Raw genomic sequence first — 17183 nt, forward strand, 5'->3', positions numbered from 1 at the left:
CAACACATGACCTCTTCATGTGATTTGGGGGTCTCACATTGTGGAAGCTACGTTCTGAAAGGAAGCATCCTAAATGCAAGTGTTCCAGGAGAAATCAGACAGACTGCACAGTGTTTTATGACCTTTTCTCAGAAGTGCCAGGTGTGCTCTACTAAACTGGTCAAAGCAGGCATTAGACTTCCCAAATTCAAGGGAGAAAATATAAATCTCACCTCTCATTAGGAAGAGTGTCAGATGTATGATTTATTTTTCTTAACTGACATGGAGAGTTGAGGGTCAGTTGAGAAAGAAAAGATTAGGTATGGTTAAGCCAGGAACCTGAGTAAAACCCAGTGTCCGTATTACAAAATACATAGCACGGTTGATTAGATTCATCCAAAATTTCTATAAAACAAAATAAAAGATAAAAATAAAATGTATAAATTCAAACTTAAGGTAAAGCATATAAATAATTAATGAATAACAAAATTAGGGGAGAGAAATGTACAGATGATGAATACAAGAGTATTTAGGAACCAAGATCTTGGTAACTTTTTCTAGAAATGAATATGTGCCTGTCTCATATAAAAAAAAAAAAACTTAGTGTTCTCACCTTAAAGACAATTATGGTACAAATACATTAATAATACATTTGTGGAGATTTATATATTTTAAAGTCCTTAGTGAGACTCAGTTGCCAAAATATGGGGGGAGGTGTGTTAGATTTGTTGCGAATACAATATTCTAACATTAAATAAGAAAGGTAAATGTGTAGGTGAATGTTATTTATTACTTATGGGAAAATATTTATGTAGCAGACTCATTAGATATTAGAGAATGACCGGAGATTATGTTTCATTCGGAAGTAATGAGTACCTATTAATTACAAGGCACTACAAAAATATCTAGTAGATATAAGAAGATGGTTAAATACAGCCACATCTGACCATACACACTGAGTTTATACATATACAGTTTGCAACTTAATAAACTTAACAGTAAGAGTGTATATACACAAATAAAATCTTTGATAACCATAATTATCAATCTATATGCTGTTCATTAAACACACAAATAAGTAGGTAGATAAATTCAAATAGCATATAGCCTAATCATGATGGAGCACTAGCTATTGATAGTATAAGTGTTGATAGGTTTTGATCATGGGATTTAGAAACAGAAGTTGGATCAAAGTGTTAAGTCGCTTTAAAAGTAAACTTTCAGGGCACCTGGGTGGCTCAGTCGGTTAAGCATCTGACCTTGACTCAGGTTATGATCTCACAGTTTGTGGGTTTGAGCCCTGTGTCTGGCTCTGTGATGACAGCTCAGAACCTGGAGCCTGCTTCAGATTCTGTGTTTCCCTCTGTCTCTGTTCCTCCCCTGCTCATGCTCTGTCTCTCTCACTCAAAAATAAATAAAGATTTAAAAAATTAAAAATAAATAAATAAAAAGTAAACTTTCTATACAAACTTCAGAATTATTTGGGATTCAGCAGGTCTATTTTTGAGCGGTACTCTATCTTTACAAAATAACAATATAGTTTAGTACAATAATCAAAGATCAATTAGATATCTTCTTTTTCCTTACACATTCATTTGGCTAACATAAAGTGGAGAGCTATAAAAAATAAGGTTTTCATATATTTTGTTTATAAAAATCATAGTGAAAGAGGAAGACTCTTCCAGAATGATGGAGAAAAAAAAAAAAAACTCTAAAAATCTGATCTTCACATTAGAGTAACAAGAACACTGGCAAAAATTGCTAAAACAACCTTTTCAAATTTTGGAAATTAATCAATGATAGAAACAGTGGAGGAGTGTTCATTCAATGAAACAGCTGAATCTCAGTAAGGATAGTAAACTTTGTGACATTTTACTTTGTCCAATCCTCATAAGTCTCTTTATAGTCCTGCAGTAGGTTTAAAAGTCAGCAGTCTTATGACCCCAGCAACTCTGAAAGTCAGAAGACCAGAACATCCTGGAGGATAGAATCAATTTATAGCTCACCAAAAAGCCCCTTTCTCAAGAATTGTCACCATTTCACATGTCTGTAGGCTCTCTGGACAAGCCTGATTCACACAGCTAATATATATTTTACCTTAACCAAAACTCCTTCAGTACTAAAAAACCTATTTTCAAGGTGTTTGTCAAAAAATCAGGGCAATTGTTTAACATCACAACTGCCTGAGGTAGCAATTTACCCAGTGGGGCAAATGAAAGGCTGGCTGGAAAGCATGAAAAGAAAATGTGGTACAAAAGGTATCAGAAAGAGGCTTTGAAATTCTTCAATTTTCAAAGGAGTATTCCTGGGAATCTGAAAGGCCATGCACATATATAAAGCTTTGTGAATGCTCAGAGAGGGTGTGAAAAGACCTTAATCTCCCAACTCTCTTTGACCTTGAGACATTGTGTAATGAGAAAGTGAAGGCTAAGGCAGAGTTGTATACTGAAGGGACATTAAAGGTGTCCTGCAACACACATACAAAGCCTTTCAGCAAGGTGTGGATGGTATATTGATAAATTGCCTTTAAGAAACTTCTTATCCATACAGCATCTGACCACTAAGTTAATCGATCAGAAGCTGTACTAGCCACACACACAAAGAAAATATAATTTCAGGAATTAGATCAGGAAAGATCAACAGAGAAAAAGCACAATGACAAGCTGAAACAATAAAAAGCAAGAACAAACCCAGGAGAACAGATCTATGATTTCCAGGTTTGCTGTATTTCAATATTTCAGATTGCCTGTGTATATAATTTTTAAAATGTGTAATATGGAAAGAAAAAGAAAATATTGCCCTGTATATGTGGAGGAAACAAACAAACAAAAATAAACAGACAATTGAAATTGTCCCTGAGGACCTATATATGGGACTTAGAAGACAAAGATTTTACATCAGTAATTATAAATATCTTCATCAAAGGCAAACATTTCTGAAGATCTAAAGTCTCACAAAATAAAGCGAATCAATACAGATAAAGAAATTATTTAAAAAAACAAATAGAAATTCTAGAATTAAAAACTATAATAACGGGAATGAAAATTTCACATAGAGATTCAGAGTCAAATTTTAATTGGTAGAAGGAAAATGCTAACAGACTTGAAGATAGGTTAATTAAAAGTACCCTGTCTAAAATAAATAAAGGAAAATTAAGAAAAATAAACAGAAACTCAGAGATACATGAGGCACTATCAACTGTACCTATCAAAAATCAGAGTAAAAAAAATGCAAAGGAGTACTTGAAGAAATAGTGGTCAAAACTTACCAAAATTGAAGAAAAACATTAATGTACACATCTGAACATCAGGTACACTACAACTCTGAGAAAGTCATCAGTGTATCATCATAGAAAAACTCAAAAATATCAAAAACAAAATGAGAATCTTGAAAGCAGCAAGAGAAAGTGTCATAAATAAGGGAATCTCAACTCAGCACAGTGAACATTTGACTCTTTATCACAACCACAAATGTCAAAAAGCAGGATAACATATTCAAATTGCTGAAAAACTAGAGGTGAAGAATTGTATATCCAGCAAACTTCCATTAAATATAACGGAATCTTGCAGGATACAAGAGCAATATACAAAATAACAGATGTATTTATTTATATTCCATCTGAAAATAATTGCATTTACAATATTTTAAAATCTACTTAGACATACATTTAGCAAAATGTGCAATATTTTGTACACTGAAAACTACTAAACATTAAAGAAATTCAAGATCTAAATAAATGGAATTATATCCCATGTTCATGGAGTAGAAAAATTAATATTGTTAAGATGACAACATTCCCCAAATTAATGTATAGATTCAATGCAATCCCTTTCAAAATTATGGTGAACTTATTTGCACAAATTGATGGTTGATCAAAAAAGACATGACAAGAAGAGGGATAAATACTAATGATAACCAACAACAACAAAAACATATAACATGGCTAAATATGAATCTCCTTAAAGTTTCATGTTGTGGTCAGAGATCCTATAAATTTCCACACTAAGACTGATGACTGGAATTAATCAAAGAGCATATAACATATCAAGGATGAGGATAAATATATGTGTACATAGGGTTTTTCATTAAATAATATTTCATGGTATCTCCTCTAAAAATGTACCTCTATACAAGTATGTCTTGCCTGTCATTGTGGATTTTGACAATTTAAGGTATTGAAAGTTTTATATAGAAATCTCTATGTCTTAAAACCTTTACTGTTGTCACTTTAGTCTTACATTGAAGGTACACACACATAGAGGGGATCAAGAAAATACTATGTGGGATGTGTCCTAGAATCAAATGCGTTAGAAGAAGGGTGATACCATTAATGATTTCTGTGATTTTCAAAGGACTGCATACTAATTATATATAATGCAACCATATAGTATTAAGTAGCTTTTTTCTAGTGTATAAAGAATAGATTAATGAATTATTCACATACTTTAAGTATGCTATATTTATGTTACAAATAGTTAGCACACTTAGTTTTTTGAATCATAATTTACATCAGCTACCCACCCACTCCCAATACACACAAGACAACACTATGTTTGAAAAAAAATCACTGAAGTCCATTTAGAATTGAATCATCCCACATCTTTACAAAAAGTACTATCTGGAAAAAATCTTCAATATAATTTGAAAAGATAAGATTTTTCAAAATGTTTGCTCCTCAATATTACGTTTTATGCCTTTAGCAGTTATCAGATTACTAACGGAAAAACCATAATCTAGGCTTTTGAGGCATCAAACTTCCTAATGATTTACTTTAAAGGTATTGAGTTTACTGAATTATTATGAAATTACTCCACATGGGGAGCTGTGGATGAGCTCTGTGCTCCATTTCTAGTTTGATGACTTCTTCTATACTTAATGTTTTAGGCTACAACTGCCAAGGTTAAAGCCCTAAAGGAGTGTAATTTTCTTTTTTTCGGTGATAGGGGTCCGGCTCTGGTATGAAATAAAAGAAAGCTGTGGCTTTAGTGACGAAAATGAATTTTCACACAAAACAACCTGGCTTGAAAAGAAACTTGTTCAAGTTTGTGAAAGCTGTTTTAATGCTGAAAAATAAATTTACATGGCTGAGTAATTAAAGCCATGCCATATTAACATGATATGGGCATTTTAAATTTTGCAAATACTGTTCACCCTAACTTTGTAATTATCATTCACCCAAAAGTGCTACTCTGAGAAGTAATGCAATGAATTTTGGCAATAGAAATGTGAGAGTTTTGTCTTTCTTTTTCTGAGAATATAGAACTAAAACTTTATCTCTATTCAGTCCCCTGCAGCATTAGCATCAATTTAGGGATTCTGTTAAGTAAGACCTTGATAATATTGCACTGTGACAAGAGATAATCGCTTGTATTAATTTGGTGAATACTTTTTTTTTTTACATTTACACAGATCAGTGGGAAAAAACACATTTTTCACAGATTTACTTATTCATAGATCTCAAATCCCTCATATAAAATATTTAATTTTGAACATGGGACATATCTGTGTGCTTTTCAAAGAATGAATTTCAGTAACACTTGGAATGAAGGAAAAGCATGCTGTACAATCCAACGTAGTTGTAGAATGCTGACACACAGAACAAGTGATAAACTAAATGGGCTTTAATACTTCTGTTTTGCTAAATTACATATCTGAACTCTCTTCTTACATATTCCAAAGTGGTGATTAGAAAGAAAGTTTGTTCTGAGTAAACAATTGGGAAATAAAAACAAGAGATGAAGTTTTAATTTTTTTGTTTTTCAACGTTTATTTATTTTTGGGACAGAGAGAGACAGAGCATGAACGGGGGAGGAGCAGAGAGAGAGGGAGACACAGAATCGGAAACAGGCTCCAGGCTCTGAGCCATCAGCCCAGAGCCTGACGCGGGGCTCGAACTCCCGGACCGCGAGATCGTGACCTGGCTGAAGTCGGACGCTTAACCGACTGTGCCACCCAGGCGCCCCAAGAGATGAAGTTTTAGATAAACAAAGAGGCTTCCACAAATCTCCTTAATAGTTTGATAGTAATACTCACTTCCCTATATAATAAGAGCATAGCACACTGGTGCTTTCATAATTTTGACTTCTTCCCACCAATCCTGCCTCATCCTTGTCATGCTCTCTTCCACCTTTGTTGACCTAGCTCCAACCATGCAGAATAATTTGTCATTCCTCATGCTTCTATGAATTTATTGATGCTATCTTTTTCCCTCTGCCTCAGAAGATGCTTCTTGATCCCATCTCACTGGAGAAGGTCTATTCTTCAAGATTCTGTGAAATTTCACTTTTTTGAAGAATATTTCCACTCTTACAGGCAGAGCAAAGCTTTCTCTCTGATAATTCCAGACCACCCTATACAGTCCTCTAATAAAAGTTTGCACAGTGTATTAAAATTTTTTTTTAATACCTACAATTCAGTTTAGAGCCTTGAAAAGCAGGAACCATATTGTTTTTAGTTACGAATGCTCTGAACAATTTTTAGCACTTAACAAGTTCCCAGTAAAGTTTGTAGAATTAAAATAATAGCACATAAGCAAGCATTGTTTTTAAGCATACCCTTTTAAATAACACATGTAAGTCCAGAATCAAAGGTGGCTATCCAGAATTACAAGGCAAGAATGGAAAAACTTGAGTTTTCCACTGTACAGATATAAGGACGAGATGAGAAATGATGGTTTCCTCATCTTTTGGAGAAATTGAATCTCCATTTCTTGCGAGTGCTTATGTTCTTGTTCTTCTTCCTCATTCATTTCTACTTTTTTCCATTCTTCCTCCTTAGTGCTGTCTGATACCAACCCCTCCCTTGTCAGGTACACACATCATTACTCCATGGGAAATACTGGCCATAAGGAAGAAAAGTGTGATCAATTCAGGTTTTCCCTTGCCATTTATTTTTAACTCCGATGCTTTTAAATGACTGTTTCCTTTCCTTCTTGCTCATATGTCTCTTTCATGTGTTCTTCATACCTTTAAAATAGCCTAGACAGAATAAGGCTAAATTTTAAATTTTTAACACACTATTTTAGGTTAAAATATTGTCAGAATTATTAAAATATGCATCATGTGGCTACAGAAGGTGTTGGGGAAAATCTATATATAAATAAAATACAATATGCTGATGATTTTGCTACAATGTGAAATAAAAAAAAAAGAGAAATCTATTTTCAGATTCTGTGTGCAAGAATATACACATTTTGTCTGGAAGAAAATAAAAATTCTGTATATTCACTTCACACAATGTCTGTGTAGAATATTTCCTTTCATGTGGTGTCGATTCTTATAAAGTTATTAGCAACATGTTTTTAAATGGTTACTATGTGCCATGTTCTACCTTATATGATTTGCTAGGTTGGATTTGCAGATGTCAAGATGTGATTAAAGGTAACACATTTAGTGTGGGAAATGTGTGAGAAGCATACAGAGTTAGGGCAAGGAGCAGATAAAGATTTTATTTTCCTGATTGCTGTATGGATCAGACAGTATGAAGGAGAGGGGAAAGGAGGAAGCTTCGGTATGAAGTAAGGCCTGCATCCCAGGTCTAAGAAGGTTTAGGCAGGCCCATTGGAGTCTTCTTGCCATAGTCTCCAGTAAAGGAGTCTTGTTCCTCTCAGGAGTGAGGTTACTTTGGCTTCAACACCCACAGTTCTTTTATTTTTTTCTTTTTATATTTAAGTTTCTAATTTGAGTATAGTTGATCCACACTGTTGCATTAGTTTCAGGTGTAGAAAGGAGTGATTGGACAAGTTTATAAGCGATGCTATGCTCACCACAAGTGTAGTCACCATCTGTCTCCATGTGACTATATTTCTTATAGCTGTTCTTCTAAAAAAATTTTTTTTATGTTTATTCATTTTTGAAAGACAGAGAGAGACAGAGCACAAGCAAGGGTCGGGTGAAGAGAGAGGGGGACACAGAATCCGAAGCAGGCTCCAGGCTCCAAGCTGTCAGCACAGAGCCTGATGTGGGACTCAAATTCACAAACCATGAGACCGTGACCTGAGCCAAAGTCCCAACTGAGCAACCCAGGCACCCCTCTTATAGCTGTTCTTAAACATTGTCTGGAGCAACTCTTAGGTAGCATGGCCTCACACAGACACCATGTGCATTTAGAGGGGCAACAGGCAGGGGCCTTTGGTCAATTATTCTCCTTGCAGAGCAGAACTGTCTTTTATTTCCCAGAATAACAGCTTTCTGACGTAGGAAGCACTGCAATCTGCATTTTACAAAAAACGAAACGGAAGCTCAGAGAGGCTAAGTGATTTTCCCCTAGTTTCACAGATAAGTAAGTGGAAGTGGTGGGATTCACATTCCTCTCACCTTTGAGTCAGAACTCTTTACACCTCCTTTCAAATTGTTTGGAAGATAGTAACAGAAATGACATCAGCATCATTACACTGAACCCCAAATTTTGGTACTAAATTATAGTCATAAAACTATATTTAGTTAAATAGTTTACATAGTTTTAGCTACAGCATCTGCAATATATCTCAGAATATTAACATAATGGAAGTCTCAAAAGAAAAATTTGACAGCTACTGGACAAGAATTTGGGGTTATTATTTTCTAAAGAAATGAAATGAAGCAGGTGTAGGGTTTTCTACATAATTTTTAAAAATAGACTTCTTGCTTTAGTCTCTGCCCACCTCCCTCCTTTCTAACCTTTTACAAGGATATGGTACAGTCCCTCTAGGGGAACACTTTAGTAACATGTGGTGGCTAAGAATATAGTGGAGAAAAAACATTGTTCCCACAGTTGAAAGATTGTAGCAGCATTAGGAATGTCTTTTCAGAGAGTAGCTGTCCAGTCCTCCTTAATTTGCTTCCTTAACACTCTTTAGTCCAGCCAATTACCAATTACATTGAAAAAAAAACTAATATACCTGACTAAAATATTTAAAATAATTTTAATAATTATTTACGTGTGAATTTTTTGTATATGTGTGCATAGACATTACATTCATTATGCATTAAAACAGAGTTTGTATAGTTGATATGAGAGTTAACTGGCAAGTGTAACCTCTTTTTAAGTAACTTCTTTGTAAGTAGCATGATGTATTGTAGAAGATAGACTAACAATAATAATGGCTAATGTGTAGTAGTTTTACCATGTTCAACACTATTTTTAAATCATTACAACTATTAATAAATTAATGCTAACTACTATCCTGTGATGTATATGGTATTTCCCCTATTTTACAGAAGGAGAAACCAAGAGGCTCAGAAACCATATGATATGCCTAGATTATAGTATGTATTAGAGTCAGGATTTGAACTCAGATATACAACCAGAGAAGAAAGGGCTTTTTGAATAATGGGAAAACACTCCCAAACAATACTCATCTCAACGTATTCATTCCCACTGTTTTAACTAATTCTTTAAATCTATCTCATATAGTGAAGACAAAGCAAAGGAAATTCAATTTTTCTGCAGACTGTGGGAAGCCTCCCTAGTAAAGTAGCACATTCTGCAGTTTCTACTGCCTAGATTTTATTTTATTTTTTCCCATTAACAATTAGGAACAGAAATAACAAGGGCAGTGGAAACATACTGGCTGAACTCACGGGAGTTGAGCCAGGAAGTGTTTTCTTAAATCACTGAAGTTTAGCAAGTAGTAGACAAAGAAAATGACAGCTCCTTCAGTCAGAGCACTAGTGCTGACCCAGGAGGAGGCCTGTCCAGCATGTTTTACTGTGAAAGGCAGAAATGAGAAATGAAAGACTGACAGAAGAAAGGCAAGGACATAGGAAGTGAAAGGGGCCAGGAAATTCTCTATCTTCGTGTTCTTTCTGGGAATGGGCCATTAAAACAATGAGAAACACAATCAACATAAAAGCATAGTAATTGTGCAAAATTAAATAGAAAAAAAATGTCACCTGTACAAATACTACAATGCAACATTTAGAACTCTTATTTAGTGAATATAGTTGAGCACTTAGTAGGTCCTGACTGCTTGGGATATATGGCTTCATCTGATTATTTTAACAAAGCCATTTGATAATACTTTTTCCATTATGTGTTTTCTCATTCATAGATAAGGGAAATAAGGCTTAGGGAATTTATTTTATTTGGTCAAGGTTAAATATCTACTCACTTATCAAATTGGAATTATAATCTTTATCCTCCAACTTGAATCTTATGGAGACTCAAGTTTCTACTGGGCTAAATTTTCTCAGAAACTTAAATACAGTGAAGTTTCCAAAAGATAAGAACTAGTTCAGTATTCTCTTTTTATTAGATAGATACCGATTCAGTGGAACCTTATCTAATTTACACCTTGAGTTTGTGTGACCAGCTGCAGTTCTCAGATGAACAATTTTCATGACCTAAGCCCACTTATATGAGGAACTTTCCATGGAAACTTTAGCTCTGAGTTTGGAAAGTGATGCCCTCCTGAAATATTCTGTACAAATTGTTTGCTGCTTGTTGCCTTGGGCTGTCAGAATAATTTTCAACCCATGTGACACCTGTACTCTTTATTTTACTGGTAATTTTTTCTAATTTATCATAGTGTCATTCCTGAAACTTGTCTAGCTTCTTTTGAGACAAGCATAAAAGGAACAAACCAATGATATTTTTATTTAAAACTGAGACAATCAACTTGGTCTGGAACAAAAGGGGCTAAATAAATCTATAAGGTGCAGGGAATATAATCTCAAGGATAAAATCAAAAGTCTCTTTGGGGATGACATCATGTTCAAACTATTACATTGTGATGATGGGAAAGCACTTGTTCCTAGGAGTCTTAAGTATTTTAAGTTGTCTCTCCAGTGCTACAATACAATATTAAGGTCCTGTAGGTCGGCAATTAATATAATCATGTTGTTGCCTCTGGCTCTGCTATTTCAGTGTCACTCTGTCATGCATTTTCCCAGCACTCTTGGTCGGCATTTCATATCTGACAGGTTTTCAGCCGGTGCAAGACAGTGAGCACTCAGTTTGTGTGGCAGAAATGAAGTGATCTTTCTTAACTTGTTTCAAAGTACCCATCCCAGAATTTTTCTGGGTCAAATTAGTCACGTAGCAGGTTATTCCTAAAGCTAATTGATACCATGTATTTATAGATGACTTACCATTTTCAAAACTGACTGATATTTTTTTTCATCCTCATAGCAACTTCATAGGAGTGGCGAATGGAAGTATTATTTGCAGAATTTTTGCAGAGAAGGGAATAGAAGTGGCATAAAGTCAATTGGCAAAAAGCCACATGATTCTTAGGTGGCAATGTTATGACTTGAATCAGATGTTTTTCTTGCCTCTGTATTATAATTTCTCATAGTAGTTTTTGAGATTTATATATCATTCTGCCTGCCCTCAGCAGGCTTCAGTGAACATGTAAATACCTTTGATTCATTTCTCTTTTCTCTGATAATGACTCCTAACACACTTGCTGTGTCAATGGGCTACCGTGCATCGCCTCAATCCCATGACTGGATTTGTACTAATAATTCCTCACTTTTCCTCAGATTATTTTAAATGCTTAATCAAACATCCTGGCCAGGCTGGTATTTTATATATTCTTAAGAGTCGCTCTCAAGTTTTAAAATTGAAATTTGTTAAATTACTATATACTTCTGAAACTGTAAATATATTTTCACTCCCTAATTAAAGTTAATACCAATGCAGAAATTTCTAATTTAAAAAAGCAATTAATCCTGAGAATAGAAACTATAACCTAGATCATGGTTTCTCCTTTATTTAGTATATTAGAAAGCATAAAGTTTTTATTCATAAATAAAAAAACTCAATAATCTGGTTTCCAATCTGGATTAATTTCCCTTAGTGAAAGGTCTAAATTGTAACTTTTCTTTTATAGTGAAATGTAGTTTTTTTTTTCAAAATGCATTTTCAATACCCTCTTATATACTATAATTGGAATTAGACTAACAAAGCACTAGAGTTCTGAAGCTGAATAGCCTCAAAGAATAGATAAGAATGAGTTGAAATTAGCTCATCAATTGCTTGTATGTAAATGATTTCTGGAGTGTTTGGACACCTGAAAACAGGTCGTTACATTCTTTTCAGTTATTTCGATATTCTCTGGGCAAGTATTAATTTTCCTTTCAACTCCTTCATTATAGATAAGTAAAAGCTCAGGACATTTTATGACAATTTAGTAAATGCCCTAAATGAATTACTATGAAGTGTGAATTAGTGAAATTCAAATTAATGAAAGTTTTCCATTGTAACTAAAGATACATATCTGCCTAGCTTTACCTTCCCCATCTGAATTTACAGCATTAGGTTTTAGGACTTTGTGGTTTCATTACAATACCTTTGCAGACATTATCCAAATTACACACACATACACACACACACACACACACACACACACAAACACACCCGCATATATACACACATACACACACACTGCTTATACAATTAATACCCCTGTAACCATGTAAACATAATAATATGATTTCCAGAAGGGCTTACAAAATTTAGAAAGGTATTTCTAACAATATGATCATTTAGGGGTAATATGACATAGTGGGCCAAGCACAGGCTTTGATTCAAGTGATCTAGGTTTAAGTCCCAAGTTATCCCTTGGACTATTCACTCAATCTCTTTGAACCTGTGTGCTTTCATCTGGAAAACTTTAGTTCCAATATATGCACAAGCAATGCAATATTAAAACCAATGGTTAAACTTTGATGACTGGCTAAAAATATAAATTTAAAACACTTTGAAACTGTAAATTCCCACACAGCATCACTCTATTGGGGGCTTTTACCTTGCTTATGAACCATAGGCTTCAAGAAAGTCCTTCAAATAGTCTAGCTCCAATGGAAGACAGCACCCCCAATACACAGCAACAAACTAGATCAGAAAGAAGCCCTGCATATCCAGTTGGCTTCTTTCCCGGTGGCAGCTGAGTGACAGGGAGCCATAAACTAAGATCTGTGAACTTTGGCTTCCTCAACTATAAACTGAGGACAATCATACTAAGCTCACATGCTAATGATTCAAAATGAAATGAGTTGTGTTTGCTAAACTGCTAGTAAATCTCTAAATTTCTATACAGGCCAAAGCTATTGTAACGATTGTCTTTTCACTTTGTTTTGGTTAAATCAGATTCTTCACTGGCTAAGGGACTTGAGCTCTCTGTCTTTGGAAACCATGATTTTATTCACTTCTGTAAACTGGTCCACGCCTCTGGGGAAAAGGAAGCTAAGGGAAATTACCTCAGGTTTAAGGAAGCACGGACTCAGTCCAGGTGGAGTAAAAGCTACACAGAAAAGCACGGCTGCAGAGACGTAACCATCACTGGTGAAGAGAAGAGGAGTTCATTATATTAGGACTGGCATATTTGGCTGCCTGGCGGGTTTCTCCTGATGGGGCTCTGACACTGTTTAACGTACGAATGTGGGCACATGATGAAGTGTGGTATGCAAACTGGACATTCTGTCACAGAAGTTTAAATCTTACAGTCCCTGGTAAGCGTTCCCTCACCCTTCTTTTTCCTTTTTATTGATTTTTGCTTCACTTTCTATTGTGAAATATAAAAATGTAAGGAAACTGGCCTAAACATAAATGTCACGCTAAGTAAATTATTAAAAAAAAGAACACCCATGTAAACCATCATATAAGTGAAAAATAAAATGTAGCCAGCCACTCAGAAGCCCTCTTATCAGTCAGCATTCTCCAGAGAAACTAAAGCAACACAAAATAGGTACATGGAGGTAGGAATCTCCCTCTCTCTCTCTCTCTCTCCTCTCTCTCTCTCTCTCTTACTGCCTCACTTTGTCTCTCCTGTGTGTGTGGGTGTGTGTGTACCTGTGCGCACACATGTGTGTGTACTCCTTCCTCTGCATTTGTACATATGCACATATGCACACAGACAAAGAGGAACAGTGAGAGAGAGGGAGGGAGGAAGATTGAAATTGAGATTTGTTTTAGCAATTGGTTCATGCAACTGTAAGAGTCATCAAGTTTGAATATTGTGGGGTTGGCCAACAGGGTGAAAATTCTGGTAAGAGTTGATGGCGCAAACTTCAGTCCAAAATGCATACGGCAGGCGAAAATTCTGAAAACTCAGATAGGATTTCTATGTTATAATGTCAAGGCAGAAATCTTTCTCCTCCAGGAAGCCTCAGTTTTGTTTTTAAGGCCTTCAACTGGTTGCTATCCACTCTCATTACAGAAGGTAATCTGCTTTACTTAAAGTCACCTGATTGTTGGGGCGCCTGGGTGGCGCAGTCGGTTAAGCGTCCGACTTCAGCCAGGTCACGATCTCGCAGTCCGTGAGTTCGAGCCCCGTGTCAGGCTCTGGGCTGATGGCTCAGAGCCTGGAGCCTGTTTCCGATTCTGTGTCTCCCTCTCTCTCAGCCCCTCCCCTGTTCATGCTCTCTCTCTGTCCCAAAAATAAATAAACGTTGAAAAAAAATTTAAAAAAAAAAAGTCACCTGATTGTAAATATTGATCACATCTACAAAATATCATCACAACAACATTTGGAGTAGTGTTTGACCAAACAACTGGGCACCTTAGCTCAGTCAAGTTGACGCATAAAATTAGACATCAAACATAATCCTCCTTATAAATAACAAATCCTTCCCTCCCTGTTCAAAGAAATCACTGTGCTGGCATTTCTTCCTCAGTTCAAGAAGAGATGGCTTGCTTTCCTTTGTTATAGTTTTACTATCTAAGTACAAACCTCTAAACACTATGATTTAATTTTTTTTCAACGTTTATTTGTTTTTGGGACAGAGAGAGACAGAGCATGAACGGGGGAGGGGCAGAGAGAGAGGGAGACACAGAATCGGAAACAGACTCCAGGCTCTGAGCCATCAGCCCAGAGCCTGACGCGGGGCTCGAACTCACGGACCACGAGATCGTGACCTGAGCCAAAGTCGGACGCTTAACCGACTGCGCCACCCAGGCGCCCCATAAACACTATGATTTAGGTGCAACTGTTTTTGAATTGAATGTGAACGGAATAGTACAGAATGTTTTCAATGTATCTGCTTTTTTGTTTTGTTTTGGTTTTTAACAAATATGGGCGTTTATTGCAGGACATTTGTACAGTAGATAAATGGAAAAGAAATGCCTACCTGTCATTTTGAGAATACCCACGATCTGAATTTTAAAAACACCAGGAACAAGATTTTGTCATTATGATGCTTTCTTTGGATTCCTTCGTTTTCTTCCTTTTTTTTTCAATTTCAGCAACATATTTCTCAATTTCCTCAGGATTTAAAATTTTGAGGGGTTGATCTCCTCTCAGGACAGCCAGTTCAATGTTTTTGCCGCCAGACAGAGCCAGTTCTAGGAGAACCTTGATAACCAGCTTAAAGGTCAGCTCCTCTGTCTCTATGGCTTTGTGGGTGTAATTCTTCTGTGGAAATCCTCTCACCTATGGCACCCCAGCCTATAGCCGTGACTTTCCAGGCGCAGTACGTCCCCCGAAGGGTCAGTCTGATAGAGTCTGGGGATGCCGTCTAAGTCAAAACTCACAATCAGGGCAGAGATACCAAAGAGCCTGCGCCCTTTGCCCTGCGCTGCCTCAGACTGGCAATGTAGCCGGCGATCTTCTCCACGGTGACCAGCTCGTCCATGCTCACTTAACGGCTCTGGCACTCTGCCCGGGCCCTGTCGATGACTGTCTTCGCATCGGAGGTGAGCCTTGAAGATGCCGTGCAGACGTTGTAACCCAGGGCCCGCTGTCTCCATTGTTTGGCTTTTTTTTTTCTTTTTTTTCTAACATCATTTGTAGGATTAATAATGGAACCAGTACTATATCAGATTTTAAATTTATCATCTTACAGTGCATTTTTATTTGTCCTGTTTTATGATTCTTTCCTTCCCCTTTCTTGCATTCTCTTGATTTGATTATTTTTACTATTCTTTCAATTTTTCCACTTAGTTTGAAAGTTATACACTCTTTTACTATGAATTGGTCATAGGATGAAGGTTATACTATGCAAGCTTGACTGATCAAAGTTAATGCTTGTTGGATATTTTACTCCCTTCCATGCATTCGTAAACATGATAGTAGTTTAACTATTAGATCTAAAATGAAAACTATCTTTGGTAGGTTTCTACAGAAGCAGATCTTAAGATTAGGTTTCATCTGTCGGTAATGTATTAAAGAAGGGCTTTAGGAGAAACAGCAAAGATGTTTTGGAAATAGCAAGGAAACTGAAGGGGGAAAGTCTCACCTGGTAACTCTGGAGTTAAGTAAGCAGTGCCTCAGCTTTACTTTGACCCGTGGAAAGGACATAGGTTTTTATGCACTAGTGACGAAGAATTTTTGGCTAAGAATTTCAGGGAATCAAGAGTGGAGGCTAACAGACATGGGGGGAAAAAGGATCTGGGGGAACAGAATGGAGGACAAACACTGTTGGTTTTATGCATCTCCTCAATTAAAATACTATCTTCCTATTTTTATTCTAATCCTTTTAAAACCTTATAGTGCATTACCATTACAGACAGTTAGCCAATGCTCACTTATATTTACATATATGACTTTTTTAAATGAAGAGTTGTTTTTTTTTTTAGAGTAGTTCACTGCCTTCCTCATTATCAACATCTCCACCAGAATGGTACTTTTTTTTTTTTTTTTTGATTGGTGAACCTACATTGACATCTCATCTAAACATCCAAAGTCCATTATGACATTATAGCTTGTTCTTGTTGTTGTACATTCTGTGGATTTGGACAAAAGTATAATGAGATATATCCTCCATTACGGTCTCAAACTGATGATTTCCACTCACCCAAAAAACCTCTGTGCTGCAGAAGTTCATCACTTACGAGAGGCTATTTCTAGTTTTTCTGATTGGTTTCATTGATCTATTTGTGTATTATTTTGCCAAAAGCACATTGTCATGATTACTGTAGCTTTAAGACAAGTCTTGAAGGTGGGTAGGGCCAATCTTCCAACTTTGTTCATCTCCAATATTGTGTTGAATTTTCTGGGTTTTTCCCTCAGAGTTAGTCAATATCCACAGAATAACTTGCTGGGATTTTGATGGGGACCGCATTGAATCTAGAGATCAGTTGGGAAGAACTGACATTTTGACAGTATTGAGCCTTCATATTCTTGAACATGTAGTATCTCTCCATTTATTTAGGTTTTTTTTTTTCATTCATAAGAGTTTTATAGTTTTCATCATGCATATTTTGTATATATTTTGTTAGATTTGTACCAAGTATTTGAATTTTGGGGGATGCTAATGTCCTTGCTAATGCAAGGTGTGATGTTA

At 35.9% G+C, this 17183-nt stretch overlaps 1 pseudogene; it reads right to left on the reverse strand.

Annotated features, from left to right (window-relative positions):
- Positions 1-15061: 15061 nt before the first annotated feature.
- On the reverse strand, positions 15062-16588 carry LOC101100926 (annotated as a pseudogene).
- Between the last annotated feature and the right edge of the window lie 595 nt (positions 16589-17183).

Source organism: Felis catus, chromosome D4, assembly GCF_018350175.1.
Source record: "Felis catus isolate Fca126 chromosome D4, F.catus_Fca126_mat1.0, whole genome shotgun sequence".
NCBI classification, from domain to species: Eukaryota; Metazoa; Chordata; class Mammalia; order Carnivora; family Felidae; genus Felis; species Felis catus.